At 36.4% G+C, this 13,051-nt stretch overlaps 1 non-coding gene across 1 annotated transcript; it reads right to left on the reverse strand.

Moving 5' to 3' along the window:
- Positions 1 to 12,353: 12,353 nt before the first annotated feature.
- Trnap-cgg (transfer RNA proline (anticodon CGG)) lies at positions 12,354 to 12,427 on the reverse strand. The gene has a single exon. It is a non-coding gene; the product is annotated as a tRNA-Pro (tRNA).
- Positions 12,428 to 13,051: the final 624 nt, after the last annotated feature.

The following is a 13,051-nucleotide window of genomic DNA, read 5'->3' on the forward strand; positions in this document are numbered from 1 at the left end:
CATTTTTGTGATTCAAATTAATTATTTTGATGAAAGTGTATGCATGGGAAAGGAGAGACGTAGTTCATTCTTGCTAAATGTGAGGATATATCCGTATTTTTATCTAAGTGAATGTCGTGGCTCCTTATGTATTGTTTGTAAAATTCGTTCACACCTGTTACGGATGCCTTTTTAAAAAGAAGATTTTGACGTGCGCATCCCAGATTTCCTGCTTATATATTCAACGTGCAAATTAATCTGATGATATTGTGAATGATTTCATGCTAACAGCACTGACGGGTTTTCATCTTAATTACATTAAGTGTAATATTGCAAGCACCTGCACACTTATTACATGTTGCTGATCATTCCATTACCAATATTAACGTCTGCTTAAATAAATGACATGAAATTTCTGTACCTTTCAGGCTATATTAAAAAATGATGTGATATTTATATACTTTTAAAGCAATCTTAAACAATGATATGGCATTTCTATACTTTTCAGGCTATCTTAAACAATGATATGGCATTTATATACTTTTCAGGCAATCTTATACAAATGGTATGGCATTTCTATACTTTTCAGGCTATCTTAAACAATAATATGGCATTTTTATACTTTTCAGGCAATATTAAACAAATGGTATGGCATTTCTATACTTTTCATGCAATCTTAAACAAATGGTATGACATTTCTATACTTTTCACGCTATCTTAAACAATGGTATGGCATTTTTATACTTTTCAGGCTATATTAAACAAATGGTATGGCATTTCTATACTTTTCAGACAATCTTAAACAATGATATGGCATATCTATACTTTTTAGGCCATCTTAAACAAATGGTATGGCATTTCTATACTTTTCAGGCTATCTAAACAAATGGTATGGCATTTCTATACTTTTCAGGCTATCTTAAACAATGATATGGTATATCTATATTTTTCAGGCTATCTTGAACAAATGGTATGGCATTTCTATACTTTTCAGGCTATCTTAAACAAATGGTAAGGCATCCCTATACTTTTCAGGCTATCTTAAACAAATGGTATGACATTTCTATACTTTTCAGGCTATCTTAAGAAACTTTTATATAAGTATGGTATTTCTCCGGACTTCTGCTATTCAACTTAAATACAAACTACGCTTATGGACCGAAACTAATTTTTGAACAGTAAAAAGGGAACAATAAAAAGATGTGAACTTGTATATTCAGTGGATTTTGCCAAAAGAAATAATAAATGTTCAGTGTATAGATTACTTTACCGTGATTAATCCAGAATACAGTTTAAATTGTATCAATAATAGTCTTTGCTTAAAATACTAAAGATTATGCATTATATGGGAAGACGAAAGCAGTGATTCTCAAATTATAATAAATGTTCTCCCTCACTGTCATGGCCAACCATTGGCAGCAAGAATTATTTGAAAATATTTATTTGCACTAACCACGCACTTTGCATGCCACACTCAAATATATCAAGCATTACGTGCGCATTTTGAAGACGTTTGACACCAGGGATTGTATAATAAGCACCAAGGGAATGATACTCCACTGTCTAATAAGGGGAACGGTATTCTCATTCGGCAAATTTGGCGTTTATCTTTAGTATTAATGCCATTGAAATACATGTCCAGTGGATGAATATAAAATAGCAAGCATGACAGTCCTTGCAAATTTATTATCTTAACGTTTTTTTTAAAAGTAATGAAATGGTGAAAGTTCGCAAATCGTATTGATTCTTTGATTGAAGAGTGTCATACTTTTCAAAGACGGATAAAGTACAAAGTTATAACAAATGACTCATTGGCTATAAAAATGGCTATAAAAATCCTTTAAGTTAATGTTCCTTGTATTACATCCAAAGATGTTTCTTATTTTTCATCTGAAATACAATCATCGCTGCTTAATGCTTCAACTGAAGGATCGATAAAACTAATATGACATCCGGGGACAACATCCCAAAGTAGCAACCAATCGGAATAAGAAAAAGAGTTAGGGACGATCTTTTAGACGATTCTAAAACCATATGGTTTCTTCGCCCCTACCCAATGAACCATAGGGCAATCAGTAAAGTTGGTAGGAACTAAAATGTACGGCCAATAATACCCTAATGCCTCAAATACGCTAAAAATCTGAACGATTATGTTCGATCATCAGTGTGAGAATACAAGATTTAAACCAGAAAGTCCTCTTCAGGACTCACGGTACTAATTCAGTTCTCATAGTAAACCTATGCAAACACCATGATATTAAAAATTCAATAGCTGTAAATTTCTAAGTGCTCATGATCAAATCTATATTTATCAGTATAGATGAAACCTGGACGTCAGCTTCTGTGTAGAGGGAAGGATATAAGCTGCGGTATTTTCTGGACTTACATGTGGTTGAAACATGCACTTTCAATTCCGCAACAAAGAGGCAGATGCTAATTTCAGTAAAGAGTGTTCCAAAACTCCAGAGGGTTAAAGGACTGAAATTCCATCAATAAAACAATGTGTCTATTGTTTCCAGGTACAATTTGGATAAACTCTCAAGAGAATCTTTTTTATATATAAAAAATAACCTACATTATTAATCAATCCTGGACAGCCAAACCCGCATATACTCTATTTTAGTTCCAGACTTATTCACATTTATCCATACATTTAGTACCATTAGTACTACACTGGCTATCCATTCGATCCAGAATCAAACACAAAATTTGTTCTCTGTGCTACGTTTCATTGTCGGACTCTAGTCCAACATACCTATCCGACCTCACCCATGTGTACACACCAGCAAGATACTCTCGCTCCTCTTCTGACAATCATATACTCATTATTCCCACTATGAAAACAAAGTCATATGGACAGTATTCTTTTGCATACCAGGGCCCAGCAACTTGGAATGAATTGTCCACTGAACTTAGACACAAAGACACAGTGATCACATTCAAGAGAGCTCTCAAAACTCACTTATTTCGACTGCAAGAACAAACTTAAAGACCTAATAATGTTTCCTACCTTAAATATTCTCAGCATGTTTTTGTTAATGTTTTCTAATTTCATGGTGTTTATTTTTGTAATCACATCATTATATATTTTTTATCTTATAGGTGTTGTCTAATGTTGTAAAGCGCTTAGAGCTTCTAAAGATTAAGCGCTATACAAAGTCCTCATTATTATTATTATTATTATTATTATTATTATGTGTCCTTCACAATCCCAGCAATATCTTAAAAGGGGCGGTAATCAGGAGAACGATTCGGAAATAAAATTAAGAGTTAGGTTTCTTGAATTCACTGCTTAGAGGGCATTTTACTTTTAACTGATTTTCCTGTCGTATTTTTTTTTTTAAGAAAGCGTGAATTTTCACTGGCTAAAGTACTGCCTTTTCTTCTTCTTAACAGAAATTTCAGTGTCAGGAAAAACCAATATGTTATAGTTCGTATTTTTTCCTGTTGATAGATAGAAATACTATGCTTAAGTGTTATACCATTGGATATTAGTTGAACTCAGACTTAGAAACAAATATGGCGCATGCTCATGCGATTGCCAATACTGAGATTGTTGTTTTTTTTTACCAGAAAGCACGTGAAAACTTTGCTTTCTATTAATATATTTCCACTTATATGTCAGCCCTTGGATTGTAATAACCCGGATGAAGGATGGAAAAAACTGTATTCGTATCTCCTATATTTGTGTCTGGTGAAATATTCAGAATGATCGATATTGAGGATTTAGATATACACCCCCGCCCCGAAAATTAGGCATCATACGCAAATGCCTCGAAATCTTATCCAAAGAAATGAGGTCGCTAAATAACATAGCATATAAATCTCGTGCTTAATAATGTCTGTGGATCTTTGCCTTTCATCTTCCTCCAATAACATGTAATGGATTATAAATTGGCAGATACTTGACTAGAAAAATGACTGGCATGTAATTGATTAAAAATTTTAAGCCACACGTTTCCAAAACATTTGCGTCATTTTGCACCGTGGGGCAGTCATAAAAGAAATATTGAATTTCAGTGGTTGTGGGCTAATTGAGGAATAAGTGAGTAAATCACAAGCTGTTAGTAATCCAATGGTCATCTATACCATTTTTTCTTACAATTTTAGTGTTTTAATCAGGTCTAATTTCAAGTTAAAAGTTAAAGTACTCCATTGGGATATTTGCTTCCTTATGTTCAGCATATTCACGTTCCCTTGGATACACCCTGCACGTGACCGCTGTCAACTGAGACTGAAGGCACGTGTGCCACGTTGTGTCATAACATCTGACAGCGTTTTTGCAAATGTTACAGCAACGATGTTTATTCTGTGAGATTGCCAGCTACGTATGCACTTGAAAACTATATATATATATATATATATATATATATATATATATATATATATATATATATATATATATATATATATAGTATGTACGCTGTATCAGTTATATACCATGAGATGGATAAATGTTTAATTAAAAGGAAATGAGGCTTGCCGAATTTCCTTTTAATTACAAATTTATACAAGTGGTATACCATTGATACAACGTACATAATATACATGTATTTGATTTATATCACATAAAAATACACATATTTTTCCTTTGAACGGAGTTAAGATTTGCAACTTTGTATTGACCGAGTGAGTGAACTCCTCAAATACATGCGAGTGTGTCCTCTACAAAATGTAGTTATATGCCTTTTCTTGTTGTTCACAGTCATATTTGCAAATTGATAAGTTGATTCTTTTCTTTTAAGTTTCTTTTTTTTTCTTTCTTTCTCGCATTGATTAAATCAATATAAGACACACTTATGATTTAAACATGTTTTTTTTTAAGAAGAAAGTGGAGCACTACGGACACATTAGCTTCTTGTATACACACTAAACGATCAGGCGTTTACGTACTGGAGTATGGAAATTTGCGTGGAATAGAAACTAAGCGAAATGACAAAGCAATAAGAGCTAAATAAAATATTTTAATATATTTACAGTTGATCTAAATTATTATTCTGCTTTAATTAACATTAGTACTGACCATACAATTCTCTCTCTCTCTCTCTCTCTCTCTCTCTCTCTCTCTCTCTCTCTCTCTCTCGTTTTCATGGATTTTCGCCCGTATCTTGCTACGATGAGAGAGAGAGAGAGAGAGAGAGAGAGAGAGAGAGAGAGAGAGAGAGACGCTGTTTGGACATTTCCTTATTTAAATGATAATAATCGATTTGTAGAGCATTATAAGAAACAACAACAATAGAGTTGGTAGAGTTTTGGACACGTAATGCATGGGTTGCAGCTTCAATACCCGCCGCGGACAGTACGGATCGGCCTCCAGGTGTGCATGTTTGTCTTGTAAATATGTTTACAGATATAATATTATAACGGCTAGAGTAGGTAAAGTGTTCGACACGTATTGCAAAGGTCGAAGGTTCGATACCCACCCGCATTAGTACCAATCGGCCTCCGGTATGCCAACGTGCCCTTAGAAAGGGCACTTAGCTCCCGTGTCCTCGGAAGGATGAAGTCAAAAATGATTTAAAAGTGTTGTAAAAACCAACAAAACAAAACAAATTAGATAAGGCTGACACGGAAGCTATTACGAACTATTAAGATTCTTGTTAGTTGGTAGCGAAATACGTTATTTGATAGGACTTAAAAGGATTTGAATTGAATGGATTTCAATAGGACTCGAGTAATGTATATAACGTAAACATGTCAGAGATCTTTAACTGGAATAACATTTCTAAGCTTTATTTATAACTAGTTACATATTTTTTTATACGTACATGTCTCTCATATGATTCAAAGATAATGTTTAAATTTAATCATAGATTTACATTGCAAACTATGCTTAAATTCTTTGTACATCCAGTATTTATGAATAGTTTACTTTTATTGGTTGAAAGTGTTTTTATATAAAACTCGGTACTAACTTCGTTCACGACCTCGTCTGACCACAGTTTGCGTAGAATACGCATAGGACCACGAACTGTCCTATCGTACAATAGTTCAAACGGGGAGAAGCCTAAGCTTTCGTTAGGAATCTTTAGGTCTTTCCACACACATCCGTCGCAACATTTGCTTCAACGTCCCGTTGAATTTCTCTACCAACCTATTGCACATAGGGTGGTATGGTGTTGTGCACAATTGTTAAGGGACAACAACCTACTAATTTTTGCCATGATATGTGAGGTGAATTGTGCTCCACAATCAGTAAGAACCTCTTCGGGCACTCCGACCTTGCTGAGCATGTCTACGAGCACTTCGGCTACACGTCCGGTTGCGATCGATGGCAAAGCTATGGCTTCGGGATATCTAGTGGCGTAATCTACCAGCTTCAAGATTAATCGGTTTTTCCGCTCTGCATGTGGAAATATATTCCTACAATGTCAACGGCCACTCTTTTAAACGGAGTATGTATCAAGGGCATCTGACCTAACGGTACTCTAGTTACCCTGCCCTTAGAGACCGTCTTCTGGCAGACATCGCACGGGCGACAAAGCCGCGCTCCATCGCTACTGACACTAGGCCTATAGAATTCTCTTAATACTCTATCTGTTTTCTTTATACCTAAATGACCCGTCATACTCGACTTGTGTACGACCTTAAGTATATGCAACCTAAGTTTCTGGGGAACCACTAGTTGCAAGAACTTCCTATCAAGTGTAGAGTATTCCCTGTACATTAAACGTTTTCGAAGTAGAAATTTAGAGGAAGCCCCGTTCTTACACCTCCTCACGGTACCCGATAATGCTTTCTCCACGGTTGCACGTAAAGACGCGTCACTTTCTTGTTCATTCAGAAATTCTTCGCGGGGGATATCGGTAATGGCCGGTACTTTTAACTTACGTAGAGGTTTGTTATTTTCCTTTACCTGAGCTCTGGTTTGCACTGCTTGGATGATCGGAAATCGGAAGTCGGACATGGTTAGGATTCTAGATCCCTGTACATTGCCAATCGTAAGCTCATAGATCGGGTTGGCTATGCACAACGACTCCACGGTTCCGGTCAAGAAAGGCGTTTCGATATCTATCCTTGCGACAGGAAAGTGGTCGATTGTTTAGTCCAGCAGCAAGCAAGGCGATTTAAACCCAAGCAATTGGTCATCGCGGACGAGGCTCCGTTTCACAACTACACTAGTGCAATCTGTCTCGTAAAACGGCACTTTTTGTCCGTTGACACTGCCATTTGCCGTCGGGACCCTTGCCTCGGGAGAAAATACACGTGCCGATCGATTGGATTGCATCGCGAACGATCTCTGCACGCACCACTCGCTCGTACACTGCTTCCCGCTTAGCCTGCTCGGAAACATCGCCTTCAATGGCCACCGCGACTCTTTGAACCGGTCCCTTCCGCTTAGGACAATTGGGTGAGGTATGTCCCCACTCCTTACAAGTGAAACATTGCTTGTCCTTATGCCTTCCCTTGTTTTCCCTGTTGGGTTTTTCAGGTAACCTGGGTTGTTGGTCCTTGACCTGATTCCCACCCTTGCCTTCTCGGGAGATGACGTTCTGTGAACCTTCCCGAGCTTAAGCGAATAAATCCGCCTGTGTGGCCATGTAATATATATTTTTGAAGGACTTTTCCCTCAAGAACAAATATAACTCCTTGCCACAAGTTGTCAAGAGTTGGTCCCGAAGCAAGAAATCGATAAGACCCTAAAATGCCTTAACGACTTTACTACATTCCACCCATCTTTGCTAGTAATTGCACGTCCTACTGACGAACTTGGTGAATGTCTCGCCTCTCACGGGTTTGCTTTACTTAAACTTCTTGCGAAACCCATGCTCTGTTAGCTCGTATTTTTTCAGAACTGCGTCTTTCAACGCGAGGTAATAAAGCGAATCGGCCGCAGATAAACACGAATACACGTATAATGCTTTACCCTTCAACAACGCACTAAGATGAAGTGACCGATCGTCTTTTTCCATTTTTGTACCGTTGTGTACCTTTCGAACCTGTTTAAATAACTGTCCATGTTATCTTTGTCGTCTTCAAATGGGGGCAATTTTGGACCTCTCAGTTTAACATCACCTTCCCCATCCCTTTAGTTTGCAATAACTCAGAATTTATTTGATACTCCCTCTCCCTGTTTCTATCTTCTATCTCCAAAGCTTCTAACCTCACTTGTTTTTCCCTTTCTAACTTCCTATCCTCTACTTCTTTAAGCAGTTATATCTTCCCCTTGTCTAATTCTATCTTCTCCCTTACTGCTTCCCTTTCCCATTGTATCCTTTCCTTTTCGGCTTGTTTTCTAATTCTATATTCTCATTCTCAAAGCCATCTTTCTTTCCTCTGCTTCCCTTCTTTCCCGCTCTACCTGTTGCTCTACCTCTAATTTCTCCCATTCAATTTCCCTCTCCTTTAACCTCTGATCCCTTTCCCTAGCATGTTCTTCACGAACAAAATTTCTAAGGGTCTCCCCCTCGTAGCCAAACTGTTTACCCAGTTCTACAAGTTCTTTCATTGATGACATTTCAAAAATCTGATATGACCAACTTAAAGTGCAGTATTATGCAGAAAATGCGTTTTTACTATAAATTTAACAAACCGTATTTTCCTTCTTGAAAGTCTACAAAAACATGAAATGTGTACCAAAAATAAAGTAATGTTATATGTCTACTTAACCTCACTGTCTTGTCAAGAGCGTCTGAAACACACAAAAGATCATACAAGAACAATGAAACAATAATTTCAGTGCTCCGTTAAATCCGAAATGATTCCACTTCTGACACCATTTGTAACAAGATAACTGGGTGGGATTTCGGATTTACAACATAACACTTTTGACGGTGATACAAATATAAAGTTTAATAACAACCGACTTGAATGAGCAATTAATTTTGATTAATATGTGCATGTATATGATCCAAATATTGGATCAATTAACATAAAACGCACAGACTTAATAATGAAAATACAAATAAATGACCTTACACAGTACAAGGACAAGGAGTGAATGATTCACAGTGATTTCACAACAAAAATATTGATGCGTTTTACTCAAATACTAAAACAAATGTAGTATTTTACTCATAGTAAAATTTATTCACTCAAATAGTGAAATATGTATACAAAAGGGACAGATATACAAATTATCTTTACAGTCGCAAAAACACACTGGGTTTTACAAACCCCAAAAATGAGCCCAAGGCTAAAAGATTACATATTTGGAGTTACGGACTCCGTCACCAGCACACTCAGCTAACAGTCCCACTTGCCAATCAAGCCTTTAGTATTCCATGTTGGTCAGTCAAGCAGTCAGCACCCACCAGTCTTGGTCAGCAACGCCCGATCACCTGCTGCTCGACCAGCAACACTGTTTATTCAGCTCAACGGCTGCTATGGTTCAGCTTCACAGCTGCTATGGTCGACTTCTATGGTTAGCTCTGCAGGTTGTACCACGTCGACTCCGATCACTCCCAATAATTCTGATCACTCCAATCACTCTGGTCAGCTGAAAATGCATCTAACACCGTGTAATATGCATGACACGTACATATACGATAAAACATAATGACGTTATACACGGTAAGCTACACATATTACATTATCGGCAGAATAATTACAAAATACACGAGCTCAGAAGTGAACCCAACCGTGCCGACAAGAATCCTATGGTACTAAACTTTTCTTAAAAATGCAACTTTATATAGTGCTAATATAATTCTTTTGCTAAGTCACAAACAAGAATAGAAAATATTCGCATTATACTACATAAACCGAAGCTACATAACATAAAAAATAAACGTAATTGTTAATAAACTAAATAATAGTTATAACTTATACACAAGAAATTAATAATTCACATACCTCTACAGCTGAAGATTTGCAAGTCTTAAATTTATTTGTGTGGTCCCTCTCAGATTTACATCATAGAGGAGACCCCCTAGTGTCTAAAATTAAAGGGTTTTGGGGGTTTTTTTTGTAGTTTTCCCCCATGTATCTTTTATTGTATAATTTTTTATTATTATAAATTTCGATTTTATTAAATTTTGTTCTAAGGTTTATACACCTCCCTAACTAGTGTATAGCTACTCCTTGACTTTGGCTGGTCTTAAAGAGTTATTTACATAAGTGATCCGTGCCAGGGATCAATATTGTCTGGTGATTGCTATGCGATTTATGCTATGTTGTTATGTATGTTATCCTTTGTATTTCTGTTCGGACTGGCTTGTAAGGATCAAATTTCTTTTCAGTTATTTAGTTATATTAAATTTAATTTTATGGAAGTAGCTTAGTGTAGGTACAGGAGTATTAAGTGTATATATTTGTTTTATATAGAGAGAAATAAGGTAATACTTAACTGAGTTCATATTATAGTCACCTGGGATTGCATAGCGCACGCGTTCAGCTTAGAAATGATTAGTTAATGCACGTGCAGCACTTGCGTCCTGCATGAGCTAGTAGCTGCTCATGCTAGCACACGTGCTGAAAGTTTGATGTCCATTAATAATTCAAGAAGTTTCAAATTATAGCATTGGTAATTATATATAAATATTAATTCAAGGAGTTCAAGTTATATAGCATTGATAATAAATAGTTAAATATATTTAAGTATCAATTCAAGAAGTTAAAGTTATAGCATTCTGCGATAGTGTGTTTCATTTTTGAAAGCATTTGTTTGGTGTTTGTGGTTTGTATAAAATTAATGAAAATTCTGGCAAATCGCCTCTTTATGGCGTAGTCCATTTGTTAAATTAAAGTTCCAAGTTATGACAATTTGGTAGCAGATCTTTTCTGTTGAGAACATTTAAGAAACTTTGAAATAATTCTAATGCTAACATGCAATATCATGAATTAGTTATTTTGTATGGTGTTTGCATGTTTGCAAATAGATTAGAAAATTTGTAGTGAGTGATTCAGTACGTAGTAAAGAAATAGATAAGCCTGTAAGTCTTGTCTGTTTGTCCATTAAGAATGTTTGCGTTCCGTTATCTGAATATTGTCCTATACATTAGAATATATTGTTAATTGTGTTTTCTAGTTGGATCCTCAACTTGTATTCATTTCTAGTATTATAGTATACTTATTGTATACATTTTATATTGTTAGTTTTGTTATCGAGTTGTATCACTCGATTAGTTATTCAGTTCTACATCTTGTAATCCGCTATTGAATCATAGCCCTGTACATTCAGAGTCATTTCCATGGTAGTATACCTTTACATACATTTCCTTAGAAATATGAAACGTTCTTTGTCCTTTATCCATGTTCATTCCGAGTCGTTTCCTGTTTCGATATTTATATCGAGTTGTATTCATATATAAATATTAATATATTGTTAAAATATTCTGATTCAGTATACGTGCCGTTCAAGGTTAAGTAGTGACTATCACAAGAATAATCGCGAGACGTTAATCAATCACGAGACTAGTCGCGAGACTAGTCGCAAGACTCCACCCCACAAGAATGAGTATCTGAATAATAATATCCGTTGTCTTGAATCCTAGCCCGTGTTCATTCCATGTTGTATTCATTTTAGTGTAGTGTTAATTATATTTCAATCGTCTTATATCTTAGTCCATGTTCGTTCAGAGTCATTTCCTTTATAAATATTTCCTGTATCCGTTGTATTGAATCCTAGTCCATGTCCGTTCAGAGTCGTTTCCTTTGTAGTACACTGTTTCATGTGCTCCAGCGTGCTTGCTTAGGCGGCATTGTACTGTGCTGTACTGAAAAAATGTGCAAGTCTTTAAGCGGACCGCTCACTGACAAGACGTTCCGTAATGTGAATATTTAATCTTACGGTGAGGCATTTATACAAAGACGAAGTCGCCATACATTGTCTGTGCGCTGGAAGCATTCGGTTTTTCCCACTGAAAGCACTTCGCACGTCTGGCATAGGATGAAGCGAACTCACTGTTTCGAAGTATTGTACAATATACATAGATCACCCTCGGGTATCGTTGTACACAAAAAACAAAACCCCAGTACATGTATTTAATAAATAAAAGGATTTATACAAATCCGTGACAGCGAAGCTAACGCCAATCATTAATCAAGACCACCCTAGTCAATCTGGCCCCTGTGGTGATAAAAGGTGCACAACCTGTCAACATACGATAGAGACCAGGACATTTCTAGCACAGTGACTAGAGAAACACTAAACATACGTGGACCAAACAAAACATGCAAGACGAGTGTGTATGTGTGTGTGATTTGGATTTTTAACGTAGCTTTAACAATTTTTCAGTCATATCGCTATGATGTCTGCAATGTGGCAGTTTATAGTGATGTCTAGCACTGGGGCATCATGCCGCAGACATGTAGCATGATATCCCACCCAGTCACATTATCCTGACACCGGGCCGACCAGTCCTAACACTAACCTCTTAATACTGAGCGCCAAGCGAGGGAGCTGTTAGTACCATTTTTGTAAGTCTTTGGTATGACTCGGCCGGGGATCGAACCCACGACCTCCCGCATCCGAGGCGGACGCTCTAACCACTAGGCCACCGGAGCCACATGCAAGACGAACAATGTCCTTTATCTCACACACGTAAGATCTGTAGCCTTCAGTATTTCGGAGAAACTGAAAAGCTACACAAAAGAATAAACCTTCATAGATTTGATTGGATGACAAAGAAGCTGTACAGAAGCCCGGTCGCAGAACACTTCTCCTCCCCTGACCACACTTTCAGTGATATAACAGTTATTGCAATTGCTCACAACCCCAACTGGAGTCCCCAAACCAGGAAAGAAAAAGAATCCTACTAGATATACCGCCTTAAAACATTGAAACCAAGCGGTTTAAACCAATAACAATAAAAAAATGCAGCCATGCACGAATAAAATTATCTTTTCCTTTTAATCAATTCTCTAAATTTGCTTAATAGCTATAATAACTAATATAACAGTGTAATATCTGAGAAATAATTTGCGCTTACATAAATTTACATAAAATAACAGATGTCGTTATGGCTCATCGATTTCTAGGTCAATACAAATATTTTACAGTATCAGCAACAAGTTGAAATAAATTAGTTGAAACATAATAAAGGTAAAGATTTAATCCCGTATAAACAAACATGTAAAGTTTTGCAAACATAGCCGTTTTTCTGTTTTATTTGTTTGTCTTGTCTATGTT

Source organism: Sinohyriopsis cumingii, chromosome 9 (assembly GCF_028554795.1).
Source record: "Sinohyriopsis cumingii isolate HCF-2022 chromosome 9, ASM2855479v2, whole genome shotgun sequence".
NCBI lineage: Eukaryota > Metazoa > Mollusca > Bivalvia > Unionida > Unionidae > Sinohyriopsis > Sinohyriopsis cumingii.